This window comes from Cervus canadensis, chromosome 11 (genome assembly GCF_019320065.1).
Source record: "Cervus canadensis isolate Bull #8, Minnesota chromosome 11, ASM1932006v1, whole genome shotgun sequence".
NCBI classification, from domain to species: Eukaryota; Metazoa; Chordata; class Mammalia; order Artiodactyla; family Cervidae; genus Cervus; species Cervus canadensis.
The window spans coordinates 33,610,064-33,629,844 of record NC_057396.1 but is presented as its reverse complement, the minus strand read 5'-3'; positions in this window follow the sequence as shown (position 1 = coordinate 33,629,844).

Here is a 19,781-nt window from a genome sequence, read left to right as displayed (position 1 = left end):
GGAGTGATGGAGCAGGTAGTGTTTTAAAGTAAATAACCATCCACAGCGATGTTTTTGCCTGATTTGCCTACCCCAACTCATGGCATCAGAATTCTGCTGAATCCTGTTTCTGCATTTCCCAGGGTTGTAAGTGAAGTAAGGGGGATGGGATTTCCCCCAAACTGAGATTGCTTAGAATAACCCTGAGTTACGTAATTTCAGAACAAAGGCTCTGTGACTAGACCAACCGAGTTAGAATCCTGTCTCTAGCTTTCCTTTGAAAAGGTTGTTTGACTTCTCTGGGCTTCATTTTCTACATTGTAATATGTTATAAAATTGATCTACTTCATAGATCATGGGTCTGTTATGAAGGGTAAATGACATAATGCACATAAAATGCTCAGCACAGTGCGTGTACAGACAGGGTAAACACTCACCATATGTCACTATTATCACATGAATAAAAAGGTTATTAAATAGGCTGGATAAGGTGGCCTGAAAACAGGAAATATTGCTCCCTCTCTCTCCCCTCTTCCTTCTCTCTCTCTCTCCCTCCTTCTTTCTCTCTCTTCCTCTTGGTCTCTCTGTCTTTGTCTTTCTCTCTCCCTGCCTCTATCTCTCTTGGCCTCCTTCTCTGTCTCTCTCTGTCTCCCTGTCTCTATCTCTCTCTCCACAGCTCTCTTCAAACCCACAGTTCTCTCCAACTCTCTACTACTATTTATTCAGGCACAGGGCGTTTTTGCAGTAGTGCCCTTGACATCACTGCCAGCAGAAGTGAGGAGAAAGAAGCAGTAGTTGGGAAGCAGGAGAAATCAAATTGTAATGGAGAACCAAAGACAGCCATGGCCAGTCCCACAGGGATCTCTGGAGCTAGAACTGGCTTTGGGAATTTGCAGAGTTGGGTTAGGGCAGTCAGGTTTTTATGCTTCTGCAATCTATCAGTCTTTGGAAGGGGTGAGATGAGGTGATTTTCCACAACTGAAGCAATCTCTGAAGACGCCTGCTGATGAGTCTCCAAGCAGTCAGCGTACCAGCTCCTTCATTGAAGGGAGCTCTCTAGTATTTTGTTTATCCGCTCTCTTGACTCTATCTTCAGCAGCTCTCATGGGGGTGGCACTGGTTATTCTTTCTTCTTCTCCTTTTCCTTCAGTTATCGTTTTTGGTATCCAAAATTTTATGAAGGTGAGAATTAAAGAGTACAAGTCAATCAAGATAAGATCATTTGGTTTTTCAAGCTCATCCTAATTAAAATTTCTCCCCAACCCCTTCCCTGGCCTGATTCTTGGATTGGAGACCTATAGATTGAAAGGGGATCCCCAGCCCCTCCTTGCTCCTTGTTTCTTGCTTGAATTTCTTGTTCCATCTCCTCCTCTACAGCCCCTGGTCCTCCAGGTCCTCTCTGCTGGAAAGAATCTTGTGGAACCTGAAGGCAGCATTGCATTTGAGGTAGCTATTTTCAGGAAGGGTGTCCCAAAAATGCAGGGCATTTTGGAAGGAGCAAAGGGAAGATGCTGGTGGAAAAAAGGATAGCCCAGAGGCTCAGTGGGTTTGTATCTGATTATAATTCTGCCACACACTTTCACCATATCCTACAACCCCAGGGCTGGATAAAATTAGAGGTCATTTGTCACTACCCTTCGTTGGACCTAACTCTGACATTTCTCAACAGAGTGTTAATATGGTGTGAATAAGTGGTTGTCCATGGGTGCAGCCAACTCTGTAATTCACTGCCCTGGTAAGAACTAAGGCAAGAGCGGGGCTGCTTGTGCACAGGCTGGCACACGTGCTTGCCACACTGACACACATTCTTTTCTTAACTGCATGTAAGAGGGTCCTTCTCACATTTCACCAAAGGGAGGTGGACACATACCATCCTCCTCACAGCCACCACCTCTAGCCTCAGGGTAGAAGCTCTCTTCTGGCAACAGATGGGAATCAGAGCACCTCATGGATGGTTCTGAGTCAATAATGATGGTTAACCAAGTAAAAACATGATAGATAGCTACACTTATAGTGCCAGGGACCATGCTAAGCTCTTTATCATGCTATTGACTCTTCACAACAGGGCATAACAGTTACTGCAAGTATCCTATTTTACAGATTAAAAAACTGAGGTCCAGAGAAAGTACTTACAGCTTTACCCCAGTTCATTCTGTTGGTAAATGGGGGAGCCCAGTTTCGAATCCAGGCCATCTGACTCCAGAGCCTGTTTTTCACTATGTGAAAGTGGACTTGTTACCTAAAACTTAATTGCTCTTTTCGGTCCAGACAAGCAGCTTGTCTTTTATTGTTCATTTCTTAGGCCAAGAAAGAGAAACATAATAGACATTTAGTGCCTACTATGTGCCAAGTACCAAATATTTCACACTCAATAAGGCCTCCCCCCACCATCCCCACTTTAGTGATAAGCAAACTGAAGTTCAAGGAAGGCTAGAAACTTCATGAAGTTACACAGTTTGATATGGGTGGAGAGAGCATGTCAACCTAGGCCTGACCCTGCTACTAAACCTGCCATTACTCTAACACATTTTGATGCCAGTTGACTAAAGGGTAATTCAAAGCATATGTAGAATCCTTGCCTGCAGCCTGTAAAACCCATTCATTCTCTCACATTCTCCCCCATTGTCACTAACTGATTGTCACATCTGTAACTTTGCCCACACTGGCCTCCCTCCTCCCCACACATCCTCCCTGGGCCTTCTATCTAGTCAATGGCCCCATCTATCATGTAACTTCAAGGCACTACCTCCTCCAGGAAGCCTCCCTTGATCTCTCTAGGGCAGTGACTTCTTCCTTTGAACTCTAAGGTTTCAAAGAGTACCTCATACCTCATTTTCTTAACTTGTTAAACTCTCCTTTTGAATTGCTATCTTTTGTCCTTTCGATTTTAAATTTTTTAAAACTTTTTCTTTTTTTTTTTTTTTTGGCCACACTTGTGGGATCTTAGCTACCAGACTAGGGATCAAAACTGGGTCTGGGACTTGCCTGGCAGTCCAGCGATTAGGAGATGCGAGTTCAACCACTGGTCAGGGAACTAAGATCCCACATGCCGCTGGACAACTTAGCCTGTGTGCCATAGCTGGAGAGAAGCCTGCATGCTTTAATGAAGATCCTGCCTGCCTCAACTAAGACCCCACACAGTCAAAAATAAATAAATATTAAAAATATATATATAACAACTGGGACCATAGCAATGAAACCACTGGACTGCCAGGGAATGCCCTCCTTTCAATGTTTTAAATGCAATGCCTTGTTCCTAAAGGTGTTGAAAGTTCCTAAGTGACAGAGATGATGTATGCATTGCACCCCTGTGTGCATGGTACATGGTGGCTTAGCATGTCATCTCCTCTGAGGGGGCTTTCCTGATAACCCTATCTGAAAATATCAGCCCCCATCACACTTTACCCTCTTGCCCTGCCTCCTTTTCTCAGCTGGTGTTCTCTAGTATAGTTCTTTGTAAACTACTTTATTGTCAATTTTCACTAGAATGTAAATTCCATGAGGGCAGTTACTTGGTTCTGTTCACTACTGGATCCAGAGCATCTAAAACTGATTTACAATAAGTGTGTGAAATTTCTTGAGTGGTTGACTCAACAGATGAGCAAGTGACAGACCCTAGAGTAGCAGTCAGAGAACAGTAGTCACTGTCAATAGGAGTAACCACAGGGAATGATGGTGGTGATGTGAGCTCATGGAAGGAGATTTGTCAGAAGCATCAAGACCAGAAACCCAGAAAAGCATATTTCCTGGATATTTTTTTTCTCTGTCTACCTTTCTCACCCTGCTGTCTACCCTGGGAAATTGAACTTTCCAGACCCATTACCTAACCCTTTGGCTTCCAACTGAGTTCAGCCAATGGGAGCCTTTATCAGTAGATTGGAAGGTAGAAGTAGAAAGAAGTTGAAGTACTTATTCCCCAGCTCCTTCCTTTCACGTTTTTCTACTGAAGGTTTCACCTCCATCAGGAAGTCTCTCCTATAGCTGCAGCCCTCCCAAGGTCTGGTAACTGCTGTCTCCACTTGCCCCTAACCCAAGAGTAGCAACAGCAAACCACAGTTGCTAGCCTCAGGGTGCTTCAGCATCTCTTGTTAGTTGCCTTGACCCTGTCTACTCCTTTGTAAATAGTCCCTTTATTAAATTCTTTCCATCATCCTTCTCAGATAGGTCAGACTCTGTCAGACACAGCTCAAAAAGCCCTTTGACCAGCAGCAAGAATGAGGAAGTCAAGAAGGTAGAATCAGGGAGAAAGGAAATCGTGGAAAAGTAGTGTTTCTACTTGGAAATCCATTTGATAAGGGGGCAGGCCAGTTTCAGGTGAAGGACTCACCCCCAAGACAACTCCAATAGCAGCAACAGGGTCAAGTCTGGCCCTTAAAGGAGATTTCATCTACTATCTTTGGATTCTTTTCCCACCTCCTGGAAGTTGGGGAGGATGCACCACCCTTCCAGTGAAAGTAGGGGCAGGATAAGAGGATCAGCCTTGAAAAATATTTCTCTTGCTCTGCTTCCTTCCTAGATGTTGAACTCAGCAAAGCCCACCCGCACTACTGTTGTGCCAGACTCACAACCTCATGGACCAGCCCTTGTGGTTCTTATTATAACTGCAAGATGCCCTTAAGCAGTAACCATCAGGAAACTGACAAAAATAAAGGTTTATTACTTATGAGACTTAGAAATTAAAGAGCACACCTGGGGCCACACAGTGAGGTCCTGGGTAGAAGGAGTGGGAGACAGGATGCATGTCTGGGGTTCTGCTTTTATTGGGGCTGAGGGTGGGGGCTTATGGTTTCTTGGACTCACTGTTTATTGGTGAATTTAAAACATAAGAATCGAAATTTAAAGAATGAGAAGAGAATAAAAAACAAGTGGCCCAAATAGTTATTGAAATCAACCAAGATCTCTAAAACAAAAGAGCTTAATTTGGTGGAGGCAGTCTGACTCATTATCTAGTCCTGTGGCTGGCAATGTGTTTATCTGAGATAGCCTTTATTGTGAAATATCTTAACATGCTGGGCCATCTGGTTTATGTAGGTTTCAAACTGTCCTGGGTTGGTAGATTATTCCATATCTCATCAAATTAGTCTTTCATACTGAGAATAGGTCAAATTAGTTAAAATTTGTGTTTCATTTCAGGAGGTATGGATGCAGATGGGTTTCCAAAGTTAGGCTTATATGGTGAAAGTATTTGCATCAAATTATTTAATAAAAGGCATTTTTGTGGAAACAACCAAGGTAAAAAAATGGTTAATGATTGGAGCAGATTATAATCCCAGTTTCTGAGTTCTGAAGTCAGCCAGTCAAGATTTCTAGATGTTGGGTCTGAAGCATCTTCCGATGGAGTGAAGGCAGGCAGTAGCAATCTGATAGATTTTCTGGTTTGTAGATTGTCTCTGATGATCTTTCTGAGTGGTGCATATGCAATAGGTATAAACATTGTCTGTACATGTGCTATTATGGTGATTTTCTGAAGTTTATCTGAAGACCCAGTTTAGTTTGCATGGCTTCAGGAAAAGGGAAGTTTCAGTTCTCAATAGTTCCAAGTCAGAAGGGTGGGAGAAAGATTGGAAACATTAGTTTGGAGAGTTGTAGCCAAATATCAGAGGAAACAAGAAGAATTCACTATCCAATCTGGTTTACAGGTAGAAAACAAAACCTCAATGCCAATTAATAACACTAGAATTTAATACCTACATGGATGTATTAACAAAATATAATTTTTTTTTCTCTGCATTCTATCAGAGATAATCAAAGTAATTTTTTTTTTTTTGGTAAAGTATGTATAGTCTCACTAAACTTAACTTGGTTACTTACATAAGTGTAGCAAAAATAGTGATTGGCCACATAGACTTTTTTAAGTCTGCTTTGCTAGAGCTTTTCATAAGAAATTTCAGATTGAATTTGTAAAAGCCTTCAGAGGCTAAGAAGAGAAGCCAAACTAAGGTCTTGACATCAGACAATACCTATAGATTTGGGTAAATTCTTATCTTCTTAAGGTCTCCAAACTATCCTTCGTCTCTTGTGCCTGCCAGGAAGGGATCTCTTGGTAAGGCTTCTGGGAATCCTATAAACACCAGGCTGATTTTTGCAAGGAGCTTTATTGAGTCCATAAAGTCAACCTTAGTTCCATAAAGTGCTCTGGTCATATCTGAGTCTATGTATTTCTCTTTCAAACATGGCATTCTAGTCAAAGCCTCAGTAATACAACCAATGTTTCAAAATGCTCTCACTTACAGGCAGAGTAGATTCATTTTGAACTTATGCAAATAACTCTATCGCCACAAAATTAAGAATATTCACTAAGAGATTCCTAATTCTGGAGAGATCAGTAGGGAGAAAAAGATAAATGTTTCAATTTTGCTTACAAAGGTATAATTTACCAAATTGTTATAAGTGATACTTAGCTTAAAAGATATCCTTTTATCTGGAAAATAAATGATTAAAGAACCATCAACACTTTAAACAAAAACTTGTAAAAATTATGATCATCCTCACCAGTTCATTCAGTCCCATATAATTAATTCTTGTTAATCTTGATCATCTGTTAGTGGTTTTATGAAGCCATCAGTTTTTATTTCTTTGTTTCCCTAGAAGTGAAGTGAAGTGAAGTCGCTTAGTCGTGTCCAACTCTTTGCGACCCCATGGACTGTAGCCCCCAGGCTCCTCAGTCCATGGGATTTTCCAGGCATGAATACTGGAATGGGTTGCTATTTCCTTCTCCAGGGGAATCTTCCCAACCCAGGGATCGAACCCAGGTCTCCCACACTGTAGGCAGACGCTTTACCGTCTGAGCCACCAGGGAAGCCCTGTTTCCCTAGAGTTCTGTACTTTCTTACTCAGTTCAGTAGTATGATCTGGAAGTTACCAAAAACCTGTATTCTAGGGTACTTGTTAAGTCCTTTCCATGAATCTCACAGGAGATGAAGCACTTTTGCAAAAGCACCAGAATAAAACAATAACTTTAAATGACAAAAGACTTAAAAATGGTCATGACTGAAGACTGGATTATAGTTTATTACGATGCAGTTGACAAGGAAATTTGGCTATTTCTGTGACTTTGAACATATGACAACTAGAATTAGAAGGGATAATATTATAGCAGAACAAAGCAAATTTTTAGAAATTTCAAGCAATTTCTAGACCTCTCATAATACTATAACATGTATTCACACAAATATAATGTAGAAGGTTTAGCATCACTCAAAAATGCTTCACATATAATTAAACATATCCAGTAAGCCTAATTAGTTTAACATCTGCCTTTTTACAAAGTAAAAGTCACTCAGTTGTGCCTGACTCTTTGGGAATCCATGGACTATACAGTCCATGGAATTATCCAGGTCAGAGTACTGGAGTGGGTAGCTGTTCCCTTCTCCAGGGGATCTTTCCAACCCAGGGATCGAACCCAGGTCTCCCATATTGCAGGCCTATCCTTTACCAGCTAAGCCACTAGGGAAGCCCAAGAATGCTGGAATGGGCAGTCTACCCCTTCTTCAGGGGATCTTCCCAATCTAGGAATTGAACTGGGATCTCCTGCATTGCAGGTGAATTCTTTACCAGCTGAGCTTCCAGGGAAGCCCGCCTTTTTACGAAGAGAGAAACAGATCTTTAAGATGTCCCAGGGGAGAATGGGTACATGGATATGTATAGCTGAGTTCCTCTACTGTTCACCTAAAACTGTATCAACTTTGTTAATTGGCTATCCCCCAATCTAAAATAAAAAGTTTAAAAAAAAGAACATGTCCCAGGGACCCTCTGGATAATTCCAAAGCTAGTTCAAGGCCCAAATTTTTCATTTAGAATTTGATTTTAGGAAGTTTGTCAAATATTTCAAAACATCTTAGACACTTCACTAAATAGGGTCACAAATAATAAGGAAATAATACTAATTACTAATTTAACCAAAGTGATAATAAAAGAGTTTAAAGGCAAATGCAGGAAGTTGCATAGTTCTAAGCAAAACTTAGCTCTTAATTTTGAAAAGATTGTCTTTACTTAAGTAATCAAAGACCTGTAGATAAAGGTAATTTGAAGCAGAGTAAATTATTTTGGTAAGACACAAAGTCTTTGCTTTCCAGATAGATTACCCAAAAGGAAAAACAAACAAATAAACAAAACTTTCATGATCATTTATTAACAGCAGACCAATAATCCAAGTAAACTTTGTCCTTTTAAACAAAGAGAAAACCAAATTCTAATTTGGTACCAGTGTACTTTTGATACTAAAATTTGTTCATTCTTTATTCTTAAAAACTTAATTAGATCAATTTTAATCTTAGCCAGCCTGATCACATTAAAATTCCTTTCCCAAGATTCTTTTCCCACAAACCTTTTATAACATTTTTTACATTCAGATTTTGTTCTGTTTTTCTTCTTTCCCATTATGAAATAACCAGTCTTAGGACAAAATTAATTCCTTTTAACGAAAATGCATCTTTATACCACACTTCTTACCCCCAAACATATCCTACTTTCCTTGCATATAGAGCTCTTTTCCTCATTTTTATAGTAATTTTAATTATATATGTTAGAATTCATAACCCTTTGAAAACTTAATTTCTGTTGAAAACTAAGAAGTAAGCAATTGTGTATCATTATTAAAATTGGCAACTTTATGAGTGCATTTTATAATTTCTAGAAATATATGCTTCCTCATAATACAATTTTTCATGGTAAAATAGGACATATCTACTAGGAGATCTAAATATCTAGTTTCTCTGTAAGACTTTTAGGGCTTTTTGCATGATTTTGGCAGTCCCAGTTAAGATGTAGCAGTGCAGCCCTGTAATTAGGAGGAGCTTTCTGCAAAAATAATTCTCTGAACTCAGGGTCAAATGGGGCCTCTTCAGACTTAGAAATGAAGAGGAGGTCACCTGGGTCACTGTGGTCATGGAAATGATAAACCTGTTGGACCATGTCAATTCTGTGCAACAGAAGAGAGGCTTCATTTTAATATTTCCCATTCACTGTGAGCCTTAGCAGTGATCATTGTGATGGAAGTGTGCACAGCACCAAGCAATAAACATCCAAGTGAGGAGAGGGAGGTCCCTGGTACAAGTATAGTACAAATAGAGCTTTAGTGTTCTTTGCCTTCACCTTTTCCCTTTTTTCCCCACCGGGGATCTCAACAATCCTATCAACATCTCCCTTGGTGGCAGAGATGCCTGGTGAGGCAGGTTTCTTAGTTCTTTCCCATTCAGGGGACAGTTGAGGGACCACAGGATCTGTGGTATCTAAGAGGAAATGAGCTTACAGCCCAGTTGAATCTTTAAGAAAATATGAATTTTAGGATCTTTAGAAAGACTGGTTAGTTGATGTACTTTGGTAGCTATGAATAACAATTCAGAGACTATCCCCCCCCAAAAAATGAAAAACCTGCAATAGCCACTACGTCACCTCTCTTCTTCCTGCTACATAAAATCTTTAAGAAAGATTTGAATTTCAGTTAAGGTACCGTTTCTGATTCTAGTTTCTATTTCTTGATTTTTTTCATTACCTTCATCTCGTGTATTGTTGCCAGAAAATTTTGGATGATGTCACTATGAGCCATCTTTGTAGGTGGTCATTTTCCTTTTTAAGTTATACCAAAAGACCTTTCCAGTATTGGGATTTGTTTCCATTGAGGTGATGGATAGAGTTTTCTGGAAAATCTCTGGAGTATAAAATCAGAGTCTTGGTATGTTGACATGCCATAGTATTGAGCAATGCCTGGGAAGCTACCATGGCATTTTGTATTTATCAAGGAGCTGCTATACATCCATGGGGTTCTTAGGAGGAGCTGGTATCAGATATTTAGAACTTTTATATCTGTCCATTAATTTGTTAGCATCCTCATGCCAGAGATCAGACTCAGAATGTCCTAATGGTCCAAGGGACAAAGAGTGATGTGGTAGTCAGTGAAGTGGTGACACAGACTATAGGTCTCTGTTGTAACTTTCCTCTGGTGGTGTCATTATTTTCCAAATGCAAGGCTCTTTCACTCTTCTGGGTTAGGACATGTAGTCTGGGCACAATGCGCTGACTCTGTGATGCAAGTGGAGGTGTCCTGAGTTCCTCATCTATGGAAATCTCTTCCTCATGCCTGTAGCCCAGAACCTCTCTTTAAGTGGTGATAAAATGACCTTGCAATCCAATCTACCCTCCTTAGTTCTCCTTCGCCTCGAGGCATGAAGGATCCTTTTGCATATTACTGGTCAATTAAGGCCTTTATAATTAATGGTCTAACCTTCTTACTAGATCCTATGGTCTTGATCATGCTGCTCTGGGGAGATCATTGGATTATTATGGAAGCCATGACCTTTTAGGTTGGATACCACAAGCAACACACAACACAGACAATATGCAAAAGCACATAAGCCGCACAACAGACCTCCAGCAAGCGGTGCACCTTCCCCAGTAAGAACTGAGTTAGGGGGTTAGTAAGTACTTGAGATGGTTGGATGGCCTCACTGACTCAGTGGACATGAGTTTGAGCAAGCTCAGGAGGTTGATGATGGACAGGGAAGCCTGGAGTGCTGCAGTCCACGGGGTTGCAAAGAATTGGACACGACTGAGTAACTGAACTGAACTGAACTGAACTGAAGCAACTTGAAGATAAAAGACATTAGCCTCAGTTAATTGCAAGAAAAACTTTGCAGTCCTGTTTATTATGCCAATTGTTTTGCATCAGTTTCAGCCTATCAATAACCAGTGATATGACTGAACCAGCCCTGTGGTTCTTATTAAAGTTATAAGATGCCCTTCAGCAATAACCATCAAGAAACCTTGAAAAAAGTGTGTAGGGGGTTATTATTTACAAGACCTGGAAATTACACAGCACCTCTGGGGCCACACAGTGAGGTTGCAAGTAGAGAAATAGCATGCAGGCCTGGGGTTTTGCTTTTATTGGAGTTGAGGGTGGGGTTTTAAAGGTTTCATGGACTTACTCTATACTGGTTAATTTAAAACATAAGAGCAGGAACATAAAACATTGGAGGAGGAAAAACAAGGGACCCAAATGACTAGTCATTGAAATCAACCAAGATCTCTAGTACAAAGGAGCCTCAGTCCAGGGAGGCATCCTATGTTTAAGTCATGTGGCTGGCAAGGTGTTTATTTAAGACAGCCATCCTTAAAGTGCATGCCTCTTTGAAGTGGATGTCTCAACAATCAAAGCTTAAGTCAGGCCCTTGCATTACAAAAAAGAAAAAAAAAAAAATCACAGAAGATTCTCTTGTGATTGACATCCAGCACAGGACCAGCCTCTGTCTGTTGCCAACCATATTCCCCTTTCTTGTTCTTGACCTTTGACTTTAGTTTTTTTCTTTCTTGGCCTTGATCCTGCCTTTTGGACTCAGTGATTAAACAGTCCTCTCATGTGACCTTCAATTCTCTCTAAGGACTTTGGCTCACCCTCACCCCTCTATCTCCACTCTAGGATTCATGTGAAGGGAACATTGACTTAATGGCTCTGGACCCACTTAACTGGCACCCCAAGATGTGAGTGAGTGAGAGTGTCAGTTTAAGCGTGTGCACGCGCAGGGCTGAGTGAACATGTTGGGGTTGGAGGAGGGGGTTGTCAGGCTTCCTGAGTCCGAATCTTTACTGTGCTCCACTCAGCTGTGTCCAGCTCTTGGCGACCTCATGGACTGTAGCCTTTCAGGCTCCTCTGTCCATGGGATTTCCCAGGCAAGAATACTGGAGTGGGAATAATGGAGTTACCATTTCCTCCTCTAGGGGATCTTCCCAACCCAGGGATCAATCCTGCATCTCTGGTGTCTCCTGTATTAGCAGACAGATTCTTTACCACTGTGCCACCTGAGAAGCCCTTACTCCCCCCACGTATTAGATGCATGACCCCAAGCAAGTTATATATCCTTTCTATTCCTCAGTCTTCTAATCTACTATCCATAAATCTATAAAGTGACAGTAGGGGGTGGGAATTAAAAGCCTTTCAAGGTTGTTGTGTGGTTACTAATTCTACTCAGTAATTATTTCTAGTTGCCATCCCAATTCATTCCCCATTTTTGGGTCACAGTAAATTGCACCTCCTGAACCCTTTGTAAGAGGAAGGGTCATAGAGTTAGTTTTGGCCAATAAGTTGTGAACTGAAATGATGAGTGTCAATTACTGATGTGAAATCCTCTGGGATACTCTTATGCTCTGCTACAAAGGCCGTGTTCTAAATATTACCTGCTTGGCTGCTGGGGTCCCAGAGTGAGGGCAACATGGTCAGAGCCCCCACCAACCTGCAGTGGACTTGTAGCAAGAAAGAAAAATAAGCCTTGTCCTTGAAAACCATGAAGATTTAGGCGTCATTTGTTACCACAGCATAATTCAGTCTACCCTGACTGAAACAGTTGCTATATGGACTGAGATGATTCATGGAGAATTCTCTCAGCCTAGTGTCCAACACATAGAATACGCTCACTAAATATCAGCTATTATTATCACTTGTATGATGGCATATATGTGGGTTGTGTGCCTTTCCTTTGTTAAACCAAACAGTTTGAATAACCTTCCGTTCTCAGCAGTTGAGGAGGGAGGAGGAGCATGGTGCTTATAAGCTATCAGGATAGTTTCAAGGAAAAGTTTCCTGACAGTGTTCTCCATCCTCAGTGTCACATACAGACTTAGTAAATATGCCCCAGACGCGTGAACATGCGAGTTCTACCATCAACTCAACTTCCCCAATGCAGGCTAACGTGCTAGCACATTGAGACGGCTCCTTTGGCTGTGGATGAGAGACTGAGAGAGGCTGTGTTGGATCATCCTTCCATATAGTCTGAATGATGGTTGGTCTTTGGGGACCAGAGAAGACCTCCAATTAATTATTACTGGAGAAGATGAAATCATAAGCAAAATTCCTTGTAATAAATTTTTCAAATGAGAGCCCATGTTTTATTTACAGGACTGGCCCATTTTGGGCTTTAAATCTATGAACAAAAACAAACATGCTTTTTTATCAAACAGACGGAGAATAAAGTACTCAATAGCCTTTCTTTTTCTTCCTGCCAAGAAGGACATGGGCTCTGAGCTACAGAGAGGAAGACAGGCCCAGGCTTTGTTGGGTGGAAGAATTGATGGACTCATTTTGCTTTGCAGAGGAAGATTTAAGCTATAATGATCCTTCCACACTGAGAGGAAAAAAAGAAAAAGAAAAAAAGAAAAGGAGAAAACAAAGGGTCCTGCTGATATTCAGATGTTTTTACTTCTTAATTCAGCATGAGCCCTGGGTGGAAAATAGAACATATGAAAAGTGTAAAGTTCTATAACTAAAGCAACTACCATCAGGCATATTCTTATAACTAAAAATGAGAAATCTCCTTGATCTGAGAATTCTGCAGGAAAAGTACAAGAAGTAGAGGATAGATTTTGGCTTAATGTCTTATTTACCATTTGTCTCCCTTTAACAAAGTTGTTCTGAATCTTGGAGAAGAGGGACTTAATGTAAATTCACACTTGGAGTAGGAAATGGCAACCCACTCCAGTATTCTTCCCTGGAAAATTCCATGGACAGAGGAGCCTGGTGGACTGTGGTCCATGGGGTCTCAGAGAGTTGGACATGACTGAGTTACTGAGCATGAGCATGTAAATTCATACCAGTTCTCATTGCCTCAGATCTGGTGGGCTCAGAAATGCTGTTGCTGAGATGTCTGTAAATATCTATTTTCTGTCAAATATTGGTGATGAATCAGAGAATTTAGGTCAACTGAAACAATTGAATGGTCCATTAAAAACTCAGCAAGATACCAGTTTGGAGTGAAACCCTGAGATGTTAGATTGTTCTTTTCTAGTACATGGTGTAAGAGTAAACCAAAGAGTGATGTGTTTGCACAATGTCCCTGTATCTGTTTCCTGAGGCCACTGTAACAAATTGCCAAAAACCTGGTGACTTAAAATAGCAGAATTCATTCTCTCACAACTCTAGAGGCCAGGAGCCTGAATTCAGTATCAACCAGCCAAAATCAAAGTGCTGGTAAGGTCATACTCCTTCCAGAGATTCTAGAGCTGAATCTTGCCTCTCCCCACTTCTGGTGGCTGCCAGCAACCCTTGGCTTGTAGCCACATCTTCCTGTCTCTGCCACCATCCTCTCATTATCACCTCTTCTTCTGTCTATATCTCTTCTCCCTCTGCCACTCTCTTATAAGAACAATTATGATTGCACTCAGGGCCCACCCAGAGCATTCAGGGCAATCTTGCCATCTCAAGATCTTTAATTTAATTTATCTGCAGATACACTTTTCTCATAAAAAATAATTCACCTGTGTTGGAAAAAACAGTTTTCTTCCCCTAGCATATATTTTTTCCTATGAGGCTTCTTTACTACTCTCACAGAACACTTCACTTCTGGTCACCAAACATGAGGAGGTTTTTTCACACCAACTGTGTGGAGAACAAGCAATTCTCAGTGATACCAGCTGGGTGTCCTATGTTTTCACTCAATTCTGACACTCTGTACCTGGAGATAACATCACATCACATAGGTTAAGGGCTTAGTCCCACAGACCACCCTGCTCCACACATACTTCAGATGCCAATCACAAGCCCAGGTTATCATCTGAGCTTCTGATTAACCAACTCTAGACTGGAGGCTCCAATGATCCCCTCTTTGGGTTTGATTAATTTGCTAGAGCAGCTTGCAAAACTCATGGAAATACTTACTTAGGTTTACCAGCTTATTAAGGGTATGATTAAAGGATGGATATGAACAGCCAGGTGAAGAGATGCCTAAGGTCTAGGAGGGTCCTAAACACTGGAGCTTCTGTCCCTGTGATTTGGGTACATAATCTTCCCAGGGTGGATGTGTTCACCAATTTGGAAGCTCTCTGAACTGCTTACTAGTGAGATTTCATGGAGATTCCTTGCATAGGTATGATCAATTATTCACTCCATTTCAAGCTCTTCTCCTCTCTGGAGAAAGGGGCTGGGGGCTGAAAAGTCCAAGCTTGTAATCATGACTTGGTCTTTCTGGTGATCAGGCCCCATACACAAATCATCCAGGAGCCCACCCAGGGAAAAAAGATTCTCCTAGTGCTCTTATCACTTAGGAAATTATAAGGGTTTTTAGGAGCCCTGTATCAGGAATAGGTTCCAAGATAAATATTGGGACAAGAGATGTTTCTAGTGTTCTTATTACTTAAGAAATCACATGGGTTTTAGAAGCTCTGTGCCAGGAGTTGAAAAAGAGACCAAGGCACATACACACATGCATGCACGTACACATACACGTACAATGCACACACACACATACACGTAATTTTTCAAATATTACCTAAGAGGTAACATTTACACTGCCTTGTGATATCTTTTAGGGCCATTATTGAGCCTATTACAATCTCCAATAGCTATAAAGTAAAAGTATAGGAGCCAAATGGTAAAAGTAGGATTGGTCATCCTCTTACTGCTGCTGCTGCTGCTAAGTCACTTCAGTTGTGTCCGACTCTGTGCGACCCCATAGACGGCAGCCCACCAGGCTCCCCCGTCCCTGGGATTCTCCAGGCAAGAACACTGGAGCCCCCTCTTACTTATCTGCAAAATTTGTGTCTTTTGTCCCTGAGATCTTAGGTTCTGCTGGGTTACAGTTTCAGTTCTCTGGGAAATGGCATTACCAGTAGGAAACAAAATTAATGTCTGCTAAAGCTGAAGCTTCCCAGGTGGTGTTAGTGGTAGAGAACTCGCTGCCAATGCAGGAGACATAAGAGATGCTGGTTCGATCCCTGGAGGAGGGCACAGCAGCCCACTCTAGCATTTTTGCCTGGAGAATCCCATGGACAGAGGAGTCTGGTGGGCAAGTCCATAGGGTCGCAAAGAGTCAGACGTGACTGATGCAACTGAGCATGCATGCAAAGCTGAAGCATGTGGCTAGAATCCAGAGGATTCACAAGGGTGTCTTTTGTTTCTTCTGCACTAGTAGAAGTGGTGACTGGACAATGGCAGCATCCAAAGCCTGATAAGAGCAAGGATTCCTCAAGATGAAAGTCTAGATAAGCAAAAGGGACCCTGAGCAACTGTGATGCTGACCAAGGAGGAGGGAAATCTAGAATAAGTCAGAGGAGAGGGAGATGACAAAAGTCAATTTAAAAATACAGTGGTGATTGGAGTTTTTTCAACTAAGCCTTCTGAATTAAATGGTTTCAGAATTTTAAGCTAGAAAACACTTCGGAGGCTCAGTTGGCATGGAGATAATGGGACATGCAGGTTGACCAGAGCTGTGCCAAGATGGACTCTAATGATGACTTAGGTGCCTTCAATGGGTTCTGTGGGAACCACCTAGATCCCTGCTCCATGACCTAAGCACTCCTTCCCTCAGCAGCTAAAAGGGTCACCTGCTGATGACTTCTACTGAGACTCTTTCTTGGAGTTGCCATCTGCTGAAGGGAAGCCTAGTTTATCATTTTTCTGGGGCAGCACTCATGCAATTACTAGTTGATGAATGAGAACCAAGGTTGAGGCACCCTGTCTCGATTCAGAACATCTCTGAAGGACTGTCTCAGCTCCAGAGATCGTTCTAAGATCAGCAGAAGTCTTGATTGTGAGTGCATTAGCATTCACCCTCTGCTTCTGCCCAGTTCTGATTCCCTCACTCCCTCAGTTCTTGTTCTCCAGAACATTTCTCAATAAACTGGTACATTTCCACCTGAAGGTTATACCTTGGAATCTCAACCAAAGACAGTCCCTCAAGTCACATCCTCTAAGCCCTCCTCAGCCACATTTTCAGTGGATGCTTCATGCAAACTCAGACTCACCCCAAGTGAGTCAGGTCCCATCTCAACCATCTGCTGTACGTCTTTTCATTTTCTGATCTGGTCCTCACTAGCTCCATGAGAAGTAAACTGACTATATGTACAGAGCTTTACAGAGGAGTTAATGACCTCAAGGAAGAAAATCTCATCAGAGAGGACACAGGAGCTGGGAGATAAACCCCCAGCCTCCTATCCTGCAGATGAGTCATGCTGGGAGGCATTCTGAAGCTTCCAGTGGGGTATAGCTCCTAATACCCAAAGAGACAGCTTCAACAATACATCCATTTATTGACTTTTCCTCTCCAATCCCTGCTTACTGGAACAATCTCCTTACAATTTCTGAAAATAAATCTTTATCTCAGACTCTGTTTGGGGGGATACCAAATTTATAAGTTCCACTGTCAGCTAGGTGGCTGTTCCCATTCCCTACAACTTTATCTTTTTTAAAGCAGGGAAATTTGGGTTGAGGGAATTATAGATTCTCTTTGATTTATATATAATAAAGGGGAAAAATACCGTGTATCAAAGCCTACTATGTGTTAGGCTGTCTACCACAAATATAATAATGTGTAAGGTAGAACATTTTCCCTAAGAAATTTAGTAGTTTAGTAAATGTAGGGTGTGCAGGGTAGGGAGGAGGGTTGAGATACACATCCAAAGGTAAAGTGGGAAGAGACAAAGGAAGAAGTGGCTCCGTCTCATTGGAAAAACCAAGAAGAACTTAACCAAGAGGAACTTCATGGAAGAGGTGGCATTTGAGAAGGGCAGATGGGATGAGGTGTCGGGCATGTGAATGTAGTTCACTGGAGATGAAGCTGGAGGAGAGGTCTGTGTTGGGGACCCTCGGATGCCAGAAAGGGGAGTCTGAGCATTGTTCTTCTATGAGAAGCAGCCTCACACATGTGCTGGCATTGGTAGACCATTTAGGACAGTGAACCATTCCCCATTAAGTGTACCATTCTTGGCAGTGGGCTCACAAGGCAGATCCCCTCTTTAAGAACTGTCTGGGCAGATGGTTGCACGATCAGAAGAGAAGAAAAGTCTTGCCCCCAAACCTCTTCTACCCTTCTGACACTAGAGATAAATAGTCATTCTTTTGACCTAGGATACTATCCTATGCTCAGTGAACACCATGAGATAATAGCATATTAAATCTTAATGTGAATAACTATAACATCTTTTCTGATATCTAGGTAGGTAAACATATTTTGGCATAAGGACACTGGGTAGGAAATTGGGTTAAAAGCAAGAGAATGGGTACATGCATCAGAGACCATCTCCTACTTTACAGTTTTGCCAAGCGTGAATCCTAAAATTAACATGAGAAAAATGTCAATGATTTGTTTAATTGTGTCTTTTAAAATGTATTAGTTTTCAAATGAAAGTAATATATGCTTACTGAAAATTCTAATAATATAGATATATGTGGTTAAGTTGCTTCAGTCGTGTCCAACCCTTTGCGACCCCATGGACTGTAGCCCACCAGTCTCCTCTGTCCATGGGATTTCCCAGGCAAGAATATTGCAGTGGGTTGCTGTATATAGATATATGGTCAAGTGCTAATTACCCTCCTCACCTCATTAAATATCATTAACGATTCAGAAGTTTTCCTTGCATATCTTAGTATTAATGAGCTTAAAGATATATATTCTCATTTGTAATGGTAGGCACTGAGTTGTCACTCACCAGCTGTGTGATTGGTAAGCTGGATAACTTCTCTGAATCTCAAGTTCTTCATCTGTAATGTGAGGGTAGTTATCTGGGTTACAATGGAATAAAATATATATGAATATACCTGCAGATACAGAGTTGGCACTTTCTTATGCTTCCCGTAACTTTCAGACTAAACTATGCATGATCTTTGAATCTATGGAACAAATGAGCTATTTTGTCACAGATGTGAACTCCTCACACCATGATGGCAGTGTCGGCAGGGAAAAACAGAGTTAGATTTTTTAGATGTTGGCATACAGACCAACTTACATCATTCAACCCCTTTTTAACTGAGTTGATACACAAAAAAAGCTATGGAAACTTCAGATTTGTTAGGTTAGATGATAGTTTCTCAGCCTCAGCATTATTGACACTTTTGGCTTGAGAGTTCTTTATCATGGGTGGTTAATCTGGCCACTACTCATTAGATGCCAGTAGCACCCGTCCTTTTGTGACAACCAGAAACGTCTCTCAGTTCAGTTCAGTTCACTAGCTCAGTTGTGTCCAACTCTTTGTGACCCCGTGAACCGCAGCACACTAGGCTTCCCTGTCCATCACCAACTCCTGGAGTCCACCCAAACCCATGTCCATTGAGTCAGTGATGCTATCCAGCCATCTCATCCTCTGTCGTCCCCTTCTCCTCCTGCCCTCAATCTTTCCCAGCATCAGGGTCTTTTCAAATGAGTCAGTTCTTCGTATCAGGTGGCCAAAGTATTGGAGTTTCAGCTTCAGCATCAGTCCTTCCAATGAACACCCAGGACTGATCTCCTTTAGGATGGACTGGTTGGATCTCCTTGCAGTCCAAGGGACTCTCAAGAGTCTTCTCCAACACCACAGTTCAAAAGCATCAATTCTTCTGCACTCAGCTTTCTTTATAGTCCAACTCTCACATCCATACATGACTACTGGAAAAACCATAGCCTTGACTAGACGGACCTTTGTTGGCAAAGTAATGTCTCTGCTTTTTAATATGCTATCTAGGTTGGTCATAACTTTCCTTCCAAGGAGTAAGCATCTTTTAATTTCATGGCTGTAATCACCATCTGCAGTTATTTTGGAGCCCCCAAAATAAAGTCTGACAATGTTTCCACTGTTTCCCCATCTATTTCCCATGAAGTGATGGGACCGGATGCATGATCTTAGTTTTCTGAATGTTGAACTTTAAGCCAACTTTTTCACTGTCCTCTTTCACTTTCATCAAGAGGCTCTTTAGTTCTTCTTCACTTTCTGCCATAAGGGTGGTGTCATCTGCATATCTGAGGTTATTGATATTTCTCCCAGAAATCTTGATTCCAGCCTGTGCTTCTTCCAGCCCAGTGTTTCTCATGATGTACTCTGCATATAAGTTAAATAAGCAGGGTGACAAT